General features: G+C 38.8%; 1 protein-coding gene across 14 annotated transcripts in view; it reads left to right on the top strand.

The window, feature by feature from the left end:
• The window catches only part of IQUB (IQ motif and ubiquitin domain containing), a 280,882-nt gene that overhangs the window by 29,986 nt on the left and 237,886 nt on the right, over window positions 1-13,010 (top strand). The window lies entirely within an intron of this gene.

Raw genomic sequence — 13,010 nt, 5'->3', positions numbered from 1 at the left:
GAAAAGGAAAGATATACCCATTTGAATGCAGAGTTCCAAAGAATAGCAAGGAGAGGTAAAAAAGCCTTCCGCAGTGATCAGTGCAAAGAAATAGAGGAAAATAATATAATGGGAAAGACTAGCGATCTCTTCAAGAAGATGAGAGATACCAAGGGAACATTTCATGAAAATATGGGCACAATAAAGGACAGAAATGATATGGACTTAACGGAAGCAGAAGATATTAAGAAGAGGTGGCAAGAATACACAGAAGAACTGTGCAACAAAGATCTTCATGACCCAGATAATCACGATGGTGTGATCACTCACCTAGAGCCAGACATCCTGGAATGTGAAGTCAAGTAGGCCTTAGCAAGCATCACTACGAACAAAGGTAGTGGAGGTGATGGAATTCCAGTTGAGCTATTTCAAATCCTGAAAGATGATGCTGTGAAAGGGCTGCACTCAATATGCCAGCAATTTTGGAAAACTCAGCAGTGGCCACAGGGCTGGAAAAGGTCAGTTTTCATTCCAATCCCAAAGAAAGGCAATGTCAAAGAATGCTCAAACTACTGCACAATTGCACTCATCTCACATGCTAGTAAAGTAATGCTCAAAATTCCCCAAGCCAACTTCAACAATATGTGAACCATACACTTCCAGATATTCAAGCTGGATTTAGAAAAGGCAGAGGAAGCAGAGATCAAATTGCCAACATCCGTTGGATCATTGAAAAAGCAAGAGAGTTCCAGAAAAACATCTACTTCTGCTTTATTGACTATGCCAAAGCCTTTGACTGTGTGGATCACAATAAACTTTGGAAAATTCTGAAAGAGATGGGAGTACCAGACCACCTGACCTGCCTCTTGACAAACCTGTATGCAGGTCAGGAAGCAACAGTTAGAACTGGACATTGAACAACAGACTGGTTCCAAATAGGAAAAGGAGTACGTCAAGGCTGTATATTGTCACCTTGCTTATTTAAGTTATATGCAGAGTATACCATGAGAAACGCTGGGCTGGAGGAAGCACAGGCTGGAATCAAGATTGCCAAGAGAAAAAAAAAATAAAAACAAACAAACAAACAAAAAGATTGCCAGGAGAAATATCAATAACCTCAGATATTCAGATGACACCACCCTTATGGCAGAAGTGAAGAAGAACTAAAGAGCCTCTTGATGAAACTGAAAGAGGAGAGTGAAAAAGTTGGCTTAAAGCTCAACATTCAGAAAACTAAGATCATGGCATCCGGTCCCATCACTTCATGGCAAATAGATGGGGAAACAGTGGCTAACTTGATCCTTCTGGGCTCCAAAATCACTGCAGATGGTGATTGCAGCCATGAAATTAAAAGACGCTTAATCCTTGAAAGGAAAGTCATGACCAACCTAGACTGCATATTAAAAAGCAGAGATATTACTTTGTCAACAAAGGTCCATCTAGTTAAGACTTGGTTTTTCCAGTAGTCATATATGGATGTGAGAGTTGAAATATGAAGAAAGCTGAGCACCAAAGAATTGATGCTTCTGAACTGTGGTGTTAGAGAAGACTCTTGAGAGTCCCTTGGACTGCAAGGAGATCCAATCGGTCCATCCTAACGGAGATCAGTCCTGAGTGTTCTTTGGAAGGACTGATGTTGAAGCTGAAACTCCAACACCTTGGCCACCTGATGCGAAGAGTGACTCACTTGAAAAGTCCCTGATGCTGGGAAAGATTGAGGGAAGGAGGAGAAGGGGACGATAGAGGATGAGATGGTTGGATGGTGTCACCGACTCAATGGACATGAGTTTGGGTGGACTCCAGGTGTTGATGATGAACAGGGAGGCCTGGCGTCCAGAGGTTCATGGTGTCACAAAGAGTCGGACACGGCTGAGTGACTGAGTGACTGAACTGAACTGAACTGACCCTTCGTTTTGTTTGAACTTGTGCTAATGGTGTTCTCTTTTCTAATTATTACGTCTTAATCTCAAGGTGTTTGACTTCTAGCCTCTGGCGACTCCCTGGGCTCCATCCATTGCAAATCTGACCCTGGGATTCAGTATGACTCTTTCTTGGTTCTTTGCATTCAGGGTTCCAGTCTGTCATGAGAATTTTAAAAGCAAATACATAGAAATTGCCAGTGATGGGACAATATTGTGTGTTCTGCTGTTTCTTGTTTGGAAATAGCAAGTTTATTCTATCGCAGAAATTTTAGCATGTGTATGGACTTTATATTTTAGTACTGCCCTTTCATTTTATAGTTGAACTTGAGACCCGGGAAGAGTGATTGTATTCTTTCAAATAAACCAGTTGCTTTAATATCTTTTTCATTAAGAATACTGAAGGTTACTGACATCTGTTATGGGCTGCATTGTGTTCCCCTCAAATTCAAATGTTGCAGCTCTAACTTCAGTCCTCAGAATGTGACAGTATTTGGAGATAGGTTGTTTAAAGAACTAATGAAGAAAAAGTGGGGTCTTATGAGACCCAGATCCAGTATGACTTTAAGAAGAGGCCATAAGGACTCAGACTTGCACAGAGAGAAAACCGTGTGAAGACACTGGAGGAAGGTGCCCCTTTACAAGCCCAGGAGAGAGGCCTTTAGGAGAAACTGATTCTGCCATCACCTTAGTCTTGAACTCCTATCCCTCAGAACTGTGAGAAAATAAATTTCTATTCTGTAAGCCACACAGACTGTGGTACTTTGTTATGACAGCCCTAGCAAACTAATGCAGGATTCCAATTTTTTTTTTTTTGTTTGCTTTTCTTATCATTCCCAGGGAGCATGTATTTCATGAGAGTAGAAAGACTCTCTCATCTTTCTCATTGTCTTCTGTGTATTGTTCTAGAAACTATCAAATCAGTTATAAAATCAGCTTTTTATAGCTGTTTCTGGTTTCTGTGTTTTTCTGTTCCTTATTGGTAGTTGAGTCATAGTATTTTTCTGACGCCATGTTTTAGCCTTTACATGGGAGGTTGTTCATCTAATGGAGAATTTTACTGGAAATAAGGTCCATTATTTTCGTAGTTCTAATTAGCCTCATTGGCTTGTTTCTTTCTTTAAAGTCATACTAATAATTTAAACAAAATGTAAAATCTGAATATATATGGATATAAAAGTATTTGAAAACACATATGTATAAGTATAGATTCACCTAGTTAATCTAACTAACCAGTATATTGCTTTTTGAGGTTGGCAAAATAGTTTAAATAATATTCTAGTGGCATAAATGTATTACCAGTACCAAAAATTTCTAAGGTAAAACTAGGAAGAAAATATGCTTACTAATATCATTACTAATATCATTCAATTTTTATTTGCTTTCTGGGAACATCCATATAACCCCATAAGGTAAATATTCTCAGTTATTATTTCCACAAGCAAGCAATTTTCATCTTTATTCATATACTGCCTCTTAGTATATAGATATTGTCAAATTTTTAAATTTTTTGGTTGGTAAAACTACTCTTAAATGGTATACTCATCAATCATGGATTTTCTGGACTTTCATAACATAATTTAGTTCTTAAATTTACAACCCTTTTGCTGAATACAATTTAGCTTTTAAATTCACAAATCCTCTTTTCAAATAGACCAAGCTGTACAGTATCTGAATAATGTATTCCTGGTAAAGGACAGAATGGATTCTTACAAAGAACATGACTGACAAGTCTTTGACCTTAGCAGGATGATTTCAAATCAAAATTTGAGAGGAGGAAGAAATAATCTGACCAAACTATAAGCTGGATATCATGAAAATCAGTGGTTATAACAGAAGAGGGCCAGCAACAACACTTAATGGTTTCAGATACTTACCTTTCGATGCAGAGACTAGTGTTAAAAGTAAACCTGAAATTTTAATGAAAGGAAAATGTAAATTCTAATTATGTAAATTATATATAAATGTAGTGTGTTCTGAAATAACCCTGCAATGCAACAAGTGAGTAATAATCATGCTTGGAATATAACAACTGAAGAGTCCATTTTACTTGATTGAATTATATGTAATAGAATGTAAGAGGAAGTAATCTTATGTCAAAGGATATTTACCCAAAGGAAGTCTTTAAACCTAATGATGAAAAATGATAGGCTTTTGGGTAAAGATAACTGAAATGAAAAGCAAAAATTCTGTCCCAGTGGAAGGATTTTATGGTCTGTCCAACTAGGGACAGGCAAAGAGACATGTTCCTTTGAGAAGGTATTATGCCTTTCTCACTTTTGTATTTACCATCAATCAAACCTTATACAGTTCCTTTCAGATAATAATTGTTCAAAAATTACTATTGAGTATTTTGAATTGGCAAGGAAGTGATAGGATTTTGGCAAGTATAACACCAGATCAGGGAACCAGGTTTTTGCAGTTTAGAGAAAAAAATAGGTTTGAATCTATGGCCAGAGTGTAGTTCATGAGATTCTGAAGCTTCATCATTCTGACAATAAAGTAATAAATCATCTCTATATAAATGGAAAGAATTGCATGCTAATTAAGTAAATATGGCTTTCCACTAGTAAAGCAACTAATAAGTTTCCGTTGAAAACGACTCTGATAAATGTCAAAAACTAGAGTGACTTCGTGGAATATTTTTTTGGAATAAAGAACGGTAGGTCACCATTTCTACTTTTGTTTTGAACCGAGAACAAACATGGCTTAAGTGATTTTAAGTTCCCCGTCTGAATGTATGTCCCAGGGGATCAAAGCCACCCTATTATCTCTGAGTAATCATGGACAATGGGAGGCATGCCCAGAAGACATGATCTTCCAGAGAAGGCTTGTGATTAACTGTCAAAAACTGGGACCAGGGACCAGGCTTGATCACTCTGAAGGAGGAAACAGACAGAGCTGGACTCCATCTTAGGCCAGGCTGAGAACATTGGGCTACACGCACAGTCACCCTCCCTGTGGACTCTGAACTTTGTGCCCGGTGTCTATAGAAATGGCATACCAATGGAAAACCAGACCCCCGGATAAAACAGCCTTAGGACTTGTACTTGGACTCTCCGTTGCCTAAAAGAACATGCTAATTATCTCTGTAACAGAACAAAGTCATAAATTCCATTATGTTTATCAGGATATGACCACAGGCCTAGTCTTATGACTCACGAATCATGGGTTAACTTTGATCGTATCTCTCTTTTAACTTGTCCAGACTAGTTTCAAGGAATTTGGGGAGGTGGGTTTGAGCAAGTACACTTAGGGTATATAAGGTTTTCACAAAAACTGGTCCGGGTCCTTGGCTAAGAGGAGACTCTGCCTTGGGCCCACCGGTGTAATAAACTGCACTCCACTACCTGCATTGTCCTTCTGAGGGAGTTTGTTTCCCAGAACGCGTGGCTACAACAACTCAAGAGCTTTTGTATAGCAGAGTTTTACTAAAGTATAAAAAGGGGACAGGGAAAGCTTCTGACATAGACATCAGAAGAGGGATGGAGAGTGCTCCCCTCACTAGTGTTAGCAAGGGGTTTATATACTTTTTAAATTAGTTATTACAATAAATCAAAAGAATTACTAGAATTACTAGACCCACTCCCATAATTTACATTTTAAGATAACAGGATTAGCCAGAAGGTTTTCAGGAAGGAGAAACTGTCCTCAAGCAGGATACATTGTTGTTATATAATCCTTAGTACAGAGGTTAAACCGAGTTGTTTGTTGTGTAATCATCAGTTCAGAACTTAAAGAAAAAAGTTTTATGTGACTAAGACGAAGGAATGTAGAGAAAAAAAAGAAATTTGTCCTTTCTTCCTCCTTGAGAATTCCAGACCCCTATCTCCTCCTTGAGAACCCCAGACCCCTCTCTCCTCGGGGACCCCCGACTTCTTATCAGCCTGCCTAGGAATTGACTCTCTCACCATCCTCCCTGCCCCAATACACAATGTCCAGGTGCCCGATTTAAATTTGTGCTGTGCTGTGCTTAGTTGCTCAGTCATGTCCAACTCTTTGAAACCCCATGGACTGTAGCTCACCAGGTACTTCTCTCCATGGGATTCTCCAGGCAAGAATTCTGGAGTGGGTTGCCATGCCCTCCTCCAGGGGATCTGCCACATTGCAGGCGTATTCTTTATCGTCTGAATCACCAGGGAAGCCCAATTTAAATTTGAGGCTTAATTATATAAAATCCCCCCAAATTGACCTTACTGAAATTTTTGTTTCATCCCATGCATTGTGATACGTAGTGCTTTTTTTTTTTTTTTTTAATTATCTCCTCAGAATTCTCCAGGCAAGAATACTGAAGTGAGTAACCATCCCTTCTCCAGAGAATCTTCCTGACCCAAGGATCCAACCTGGGTCTTGTAGGCAGATTCTTTACCGTCTAAGCCACCAGAGAAGCCCCTTTATTTCCATAATGGTTGATAATCATACCTTTTTTGATTAAGTATTATTTTTGATAGAATTTCTTTTATTTCTAAGCAGATAGGCATATATTTCTTTTTTAAACTTTTTTTATTAATTGTAGTTGAATTGTATGGTGTCAAAAAAATGCGGTCTTTGTCATTTCTGATTTGGGGCATTTATGTTTTCTTTCATTCCTACTCCTAGAATTTATTTCTTCTTGTTGTTCAGAGTCGTGTCTGACTCTTTGCGACCCTTTGGACTGCAGCACACCAGGTTTCCCTGTCCTTTACTATCTCCTGCAGTTTGCTCAAACTCATATCCATTGTGTTGATGATGTCATCCAGCCATCTCATCCTCTGTTGCCCCTTCCTCTCCTGACATCAGTCTTTCCCAGCATCACGCTCTTTCCCGGTGAGTCAGCTCTTCGCATCAGGTGGCCAAAGTATTGGAGCTTCAGCATCAGTCCTTCCAATGAATATTCAAAGTTGATTTCCTTTAAATTTGCAGAATTCATTTAAATTTATATAAATTTAATTAATATTCAGGGTTGATTTAATTTAAATTTAGTTAAATTTATAGTATTTATTTAAATTTATATAAGTGCTTCATAGAGCTTTGAAAATAAAATATACTTTCATCTTTGGTGTTTAGAGCTCGATGTATATTAATTTCAACTTGTTAATCATACTGTGGCAATTTGATTTTTAATTCTTCTTTGCTTGACTCTCATAGATTAACTCATTTGTATTCTGTTTGTTTATATAAAATAAAATATATTCACCACAATAATGTTTATAACTGTTAGAAGTTTTGCTTTATATAGCTTGATGGGCTGTGATTTTCAGTATAAATATTCATGACGGTCATCATAAAATTGATGAAAGTCATACCTTTCATCATAAAATTATCTTCTACTCCAAGGTTTGAATTTTTAGTCTTTTCCCTCCTATTTTCAAAATATTAATATTGCTGCATCTGTTTTTTGTTATTGTTCATATTTATCATCCTTTTGTGCTTAACCTTAGTCTTTGGCATCACTTTAAGTGTACCTTTGGAAAATATTATGTCATTGGATTTTTTAAAAAATATAACATTTTATTTTCAGTCAAAAATGGAACAATTTCATATTTTTAAGTATGATCATTATGCCAGATTTTGCTTCTCTCATCTCGCTTTATGCTTTTTGTTTCTAATTTTTTGGTCTTTTTCTGCACAAACATTTATGATTGTTAGTATTTTCCGCAATGATTTGAAATGTAAGCATTCTTTTTTATTCCTTCTTAAAGTTTGTCAAAGATGTTCTTAAAAGAGGTAAACTATCAGATGGATTTATAGCCCACCCTTTTCTCTAGTTCTGAGTCCTTGAATTAAGGTTTACTACCTTCTGCTGGAGCGTTCACTTTCTGAGATGAGACAGCAGCTGTTTGAGGGAGACACTTGTGCTTTTTGGGTGTCTTCCAGTGGTAGCTGCAACTATGTCTTAAAGAACTTCCCTGAAAGTTTCTAGCACATGGATCACACCTCTCTCTGATTTCTAGCATTGATTCCAGTCTCTCCTCCTCCCCCTATTTCATATTTCTTGTATCATTTCTAGAAGAACGTAGGAGAGGGCAGCTAGCAGCCTGTATACAAACTTTCATCTTGTCAGAAACTTGGCATGTCATATATTAAAAAGGAACTAGACCTGGATGGGACATGAAATTATGTCAAATTACATACAGTTTAAGAAAGGGAAGTGTTTTTGTCTGGAAAAGAGAAAATCTAAGTGGACTGTGACAGTCATCTTTGGTGCCATGTCGTGCAGACTGGCCTGACTGTTTCGCCTCACAGGCTACGACTAGGACCAGGGTGAGCAAATTAAATCTGTCCACACTGCTAGGAGGAGAATCCCTCTTACATGGGGATGAGTATTGAACTGTTTAATTTCTAAGGTTCTTTCCAACACTGCTTTTCCTTTAATGTAAGTTTGACATTTTTTGCAATGTTGGATATAAAACAGTTTTCTTCCCCAAGTTTAGCATGTATAAGAAATGAATGTAGTGCTTGTTAAAATAAATATATCTGAGCCCAGAAATTTTGATTTGTTTAAGTTTGGGGTAGGATCTAGTACTCTGTATTTTCTGAGGTTAATTTTAAGAATATAGCATAACCTTTAAGTAAATTAAGTTTATAAGAATGCTATTCCTTGGCATTTTATGATTTGCTTATAGAGTGTATTTCTTGTAACACATTCTTTTTCTTTTTATTTTTTTTAATAAATTTATTTATTTTAGTTGGGGGCTAATTACCTTACAATATTGTAGTGGTTTTTGCCATACATTGACATGAATCAGCCATAGGTTTACATGTGTTCCCCATCCTGAACCCCCCTCCCACCTCCCTCCCCATCCCATCCCTCTGGGTCATCCCATTGCCCCAGCCCTGAGCATTTGTCTCACGCATCGAACCTGGAATGGTGTTCTGTTTCACATATGATAATATACATGTTTCAATGCTATTGTCCCAGAACGTCCCACCCTCACCTTCTCCCTCAGAGTCCATAAGACTGTTCTATGCATCTGTGTCTCTTATTCTGTCTCGCATATAGGGTTATCGTTACCATCTTTCAAATTCCATATATATGCATTAGTATACTGTATTGGTGTTTTTCTTTCTGGCTTACTTTGCTCTGTATAATGGGCTCCAGTTTCATCCATCTCAATAGAACCGATTCAAATGTATTTTTTTAATGGCTGGGTAATATTCCATTGTGTATATGTACCACAGCTTCCTTATCCATTCGTCTGCTGATGGACATCTAGGTTGCTTCCATGTCCTGGCTATTGTAAACAGTGCTGCGATGAACATTGGGGTACACGTGTCTCTTTCAATTCTGGTTTCCTCAGTGTGTATGCCCAGCAGTGGGATTGCTGGGTCATATGGCAGTTCTAGTCCCAGTTTTTTAAGGAATCTCCACACTGTTCTCCATAGTGGCTGTACTAGTTTGCATTCCCACCAACAGTGTAAGAGGGTTCCCTTTTCTCCACACCCTCTCCAGCATTTATTGCTTATAGACTTTTGGATAGTAGCCATTCTGACTGGTGTGAAATGGTACCTCATTGTGGTTTTGATTTGCATTTCTCTAATAATGAGTGATGTTGAGCATCTTTTCATGTAACACATTCTTTTAAAAAAATTTTTTTATATTGGAATATAATTGATTCACAGTGTTGTGTGAAAGTCACTCAGTCGTGTCCGAGTGGGTAGCCTTTCCCTTCTCCAGGGGATCTTCCCAACCCATGGATTGAACCCAGGTCTCCCACATTGCAGGCGGATTCTTTACCAGCTGAGCTATCAGGGAAGCAATGTTGTATGAGTCTCAGGTATACAGCAAAGTGATTTATATATATATATATATATATATATATATATACACATATATATATGTATATATAGATACACACACACACACACACACACACACACACACACACACACATATATATATATTCTTTTTTAGATTCTTTTCCCCTATAGGTTATTATAGAGTACTGAGTTCAGTTACCTCTGCTATGCAGTAGGGCCTTGTTGATTATCTATTTTATATTTTGTAGTGTGCAACACATTTTTTATTGATAGTAACCATCACTATGGACAAAGCTAGTGGAGGTTATGGAATTCTAGTTGAGTTATTTTAAATTCAAAAAGATGATGCTGTTAAAGTGCTGCACTTAATATGCCAGCAAATTTGGAAAACTGAGCAGTGGCCACAGGACTAGAAAAGGTCAGTTTTCATTCCAATACCAAAGAAGAGCAATGCCAAAGAACGTTCAAACTACTTTACAATTGCACTCTTTTCACATGCTAGCAAGATAATGCTCAAAATCCTTCACGCTAGGCTTCAACAGTATGTGCACCAAGAACTTCCTGATGTACAAGCTGGATTTAGACAAGGCAGAGGAACCAGAGATCAAATTGCCAGTGTCCACTGGATCATAGAGAAAGCAAGAGAATTCCAGAAAAACATCTGCTTCACTGACTAAGCTAAAGACTTTGAATGTGTGGATCATAACAAACTGTGGAAAATTCCTAAAGAGTTGGGAATACCAGACCACCCCAAGGTGCAGGTCAAGAAGCAGGTCAAGAAGCAACAGTTAGAACCAGATGTGGAACAACAGACTGGTTTCAAATTGGAAAAGGAGTATGTCAAGGCTGTATATTGTCACCCTACTAATTTAACTTCTGTGAAGAGTACATCATGTGAAATACTGGGCTGGATGAAGCACAAGCTGGAATTAAGATTGCAGGGAGAAATAATAATAACCTCAGATATTCAGATGACACCACCCTTTGGCAGAAAGTGAAAAGGAACTAAAGAGCCTCTTGATGAAGATGAAAGAGGAGAGCGAAGAAGCTGGCTTAAAACTCAACATTCAGAAAACTAAGATCATGGCATCTGGTCCCATCACTTCATGGCAAATAGATGGAGAAACAGTGGAAACAGTGGGAGACTTTATTTTTGGGGGCTCCAAAATCACTGCAGATGGTGACTGTAGCCATGAAATTGAAAGACGCTTGCTCCTTGGGAGAAAAGCTATGACAAACCTAGTTCAGTCCAGTTCAGTTGCTCAGTCGTGTCCGACTCTTTGCGACCCCATGAACTGCAGCACGCCAGGCCTCCCTGTCCATCACCAACTCCCGGAGCCCACCTAAACCCATGTCCATTGAGTCGGTGATGCCATCCAACCATCTCATCCTCTGTCATGCCCTTCTCCTCCTGCCCAATCTTTCCCAGCATCAGGGTCTTTTCAAATGAGTCAGCTCTTTGCATGAGGTGGCCAAAGTATTGGAGTTTCAGCTACAACATCAGTCCTTCCAATGAACACCCAGGACTGATCTCCTTTAGGATGGACTGGTTGGAACTTCTTGCAGTCCAAGGGACTCTCAAGGGTCTTCTCCAACACCACAGTTCAAAAGCATCAATTCTTCTGTGCTGAGCTTTATAGTCCAACTCTCACATCCATACATGACCACTGGAAAAACCATAGCCTTGACTAGACAGACTTTGTTGACAAAGTGATGTCTCTGCTTTTTAATATGCTGTCTCTTTGGTCATAACTTTCCTTCCAAGGAGTAAGCATCTTTTAATTTCATGACAAATCTAGGCAGTGTATTAAAAAGCCGAGATATTATTTTGCCAACAAAGTATAGTCAAAGCTATGGTTTTTCCATTAGTCATGTATGGATATGAGAGGTGGGCCATAAGGAAGCAGAATGCTGAAGAATTGATGCCTTTGAACTGTGGTGTTGGAGAAGACTCTTGGAGTCCCTTGGACTGCAAGGAGATCTAACCAGTCAATCCTAAAGGCAATCAACTCTGAATATTCATTGGAAGGACATGCTGAAGCTGAAGGTCCAATACTTTGGTTACCTGATGTGAAGAACTGACTCATTTGAAAAGACCCTGATGCTGGGAAAGATTGAAGGCAGGAGGAGAAGGGCATGACAGAGGATGAGATGATTGGATGGTATCACCAACTCAAAGAACATGAGTTTGAGCAAACTCTGGGAGATGGTGAAGGACAGGGAAGCCTGGTGTGCTGCAGTCCATGTGTTTGCAAAAAATCGTACCCAACTAAGGGACTGGATAACAACAACAACACTTTGGTGGTGTCCAACACTAAGTCATGTCCAACTCTTGTGTCCCCATGAATTGTAGCCCACCAAGGTATCTGTCCATGGGATTTCCCAGGTAAGAATACTGCAGTGGGTTGCCATTTCCTTCTCCAGGGGATCTTTCTAACCCAGGGATCAAACCCTGCTTTGCAGGTTTGCTTTTTACTGAGTGAGCCTCCAGAGAAGTCCTCAAATCTGCACTTTAAAATGTTGTAAATATTATTTTAACTTAATTCATTGGTTTGAGTTAAGTGTAAATGTAATTATTTTATAACATTTGCTGATATAATTAGGGTTTTGTAAAGAGATGGAAAATGGTACAAAAAGTGCTAGTAATGAAGAAAGCAATTGAAGTCAACAATTCTACATAAAACTGTCAATTTGGGTACTAGCAGAAGCAGACACCAGGATGGAGTTTGAAGCAAAGATAAAGGGAAGAGAGAGCAGGGAAAGACAGAGAGTCTTCAGATTGAGATATGAGTTGACACCTGTGAAAGTTGAGAGAGGGAACGAAAAAGGATGAGGGATGGAGATCCTCAGACAGACAGAACTCTGAGGCAGTCTGAGCCAGCCAGATGGCTAGCTCTGATATAATAACTGACCACAGAAGAGACCACTGTTGGGCAGCCATGGCCAGGCCCTTCTTCTCCCATGGTTCTTACTTTTTGACTGACAACTTAGTGAGAAGAGTATGGCCTCTGCTCCAACATGGTTGCAGATCTGAGATGCTGTAGCTGGTACTGTCAGTCACCTGGCCTCCTAGCTACAGTCACTCTCTTGGAGGGAAGCTGAGCAGGACATGTTCATGGCTGCTTTAAATCCAGGCTGTATATTTTCCCAGTACTGGGGGTGTGTGTATGCTTACCTGGAGGCATAATTTGACATCATCTGTACTGATGTCTTATGACTTCTGTTTGCTTGACTCTACTTTTATTGCTTTGTCTCTCAGCTTCCATTTCATCCTGTTTTTTCATGTATCAGGTGTACAATATGAGTGATGCTATTCACGTACAATTTTATTTAAATTGATATAAAAATAAAATACTGCTTGTGAGGATATGA

The sequence above is a fragment of the Giraffa tippelskirchi genome, chromosome 10 (assembly GCF_054371585.1).
Source record: "Giraffa tippelskirchi isolate mGirTip1 chromosome 10, T2T-mGirTip1v1.2.pri, whole genome shotgun sequence".
In the NCBI taxonomy this organism is placed as follows: Eukaryota; Metazoa; Chordata; class Mammalia; order Artiodactyla; family Giraffidae; genus Giraffa; species Giraffa tippelskirchi.
Note: the sequence above shows the minus strand (reverse complement) of the source record. Positions and strands in the feature narration are given on the sequence as shown.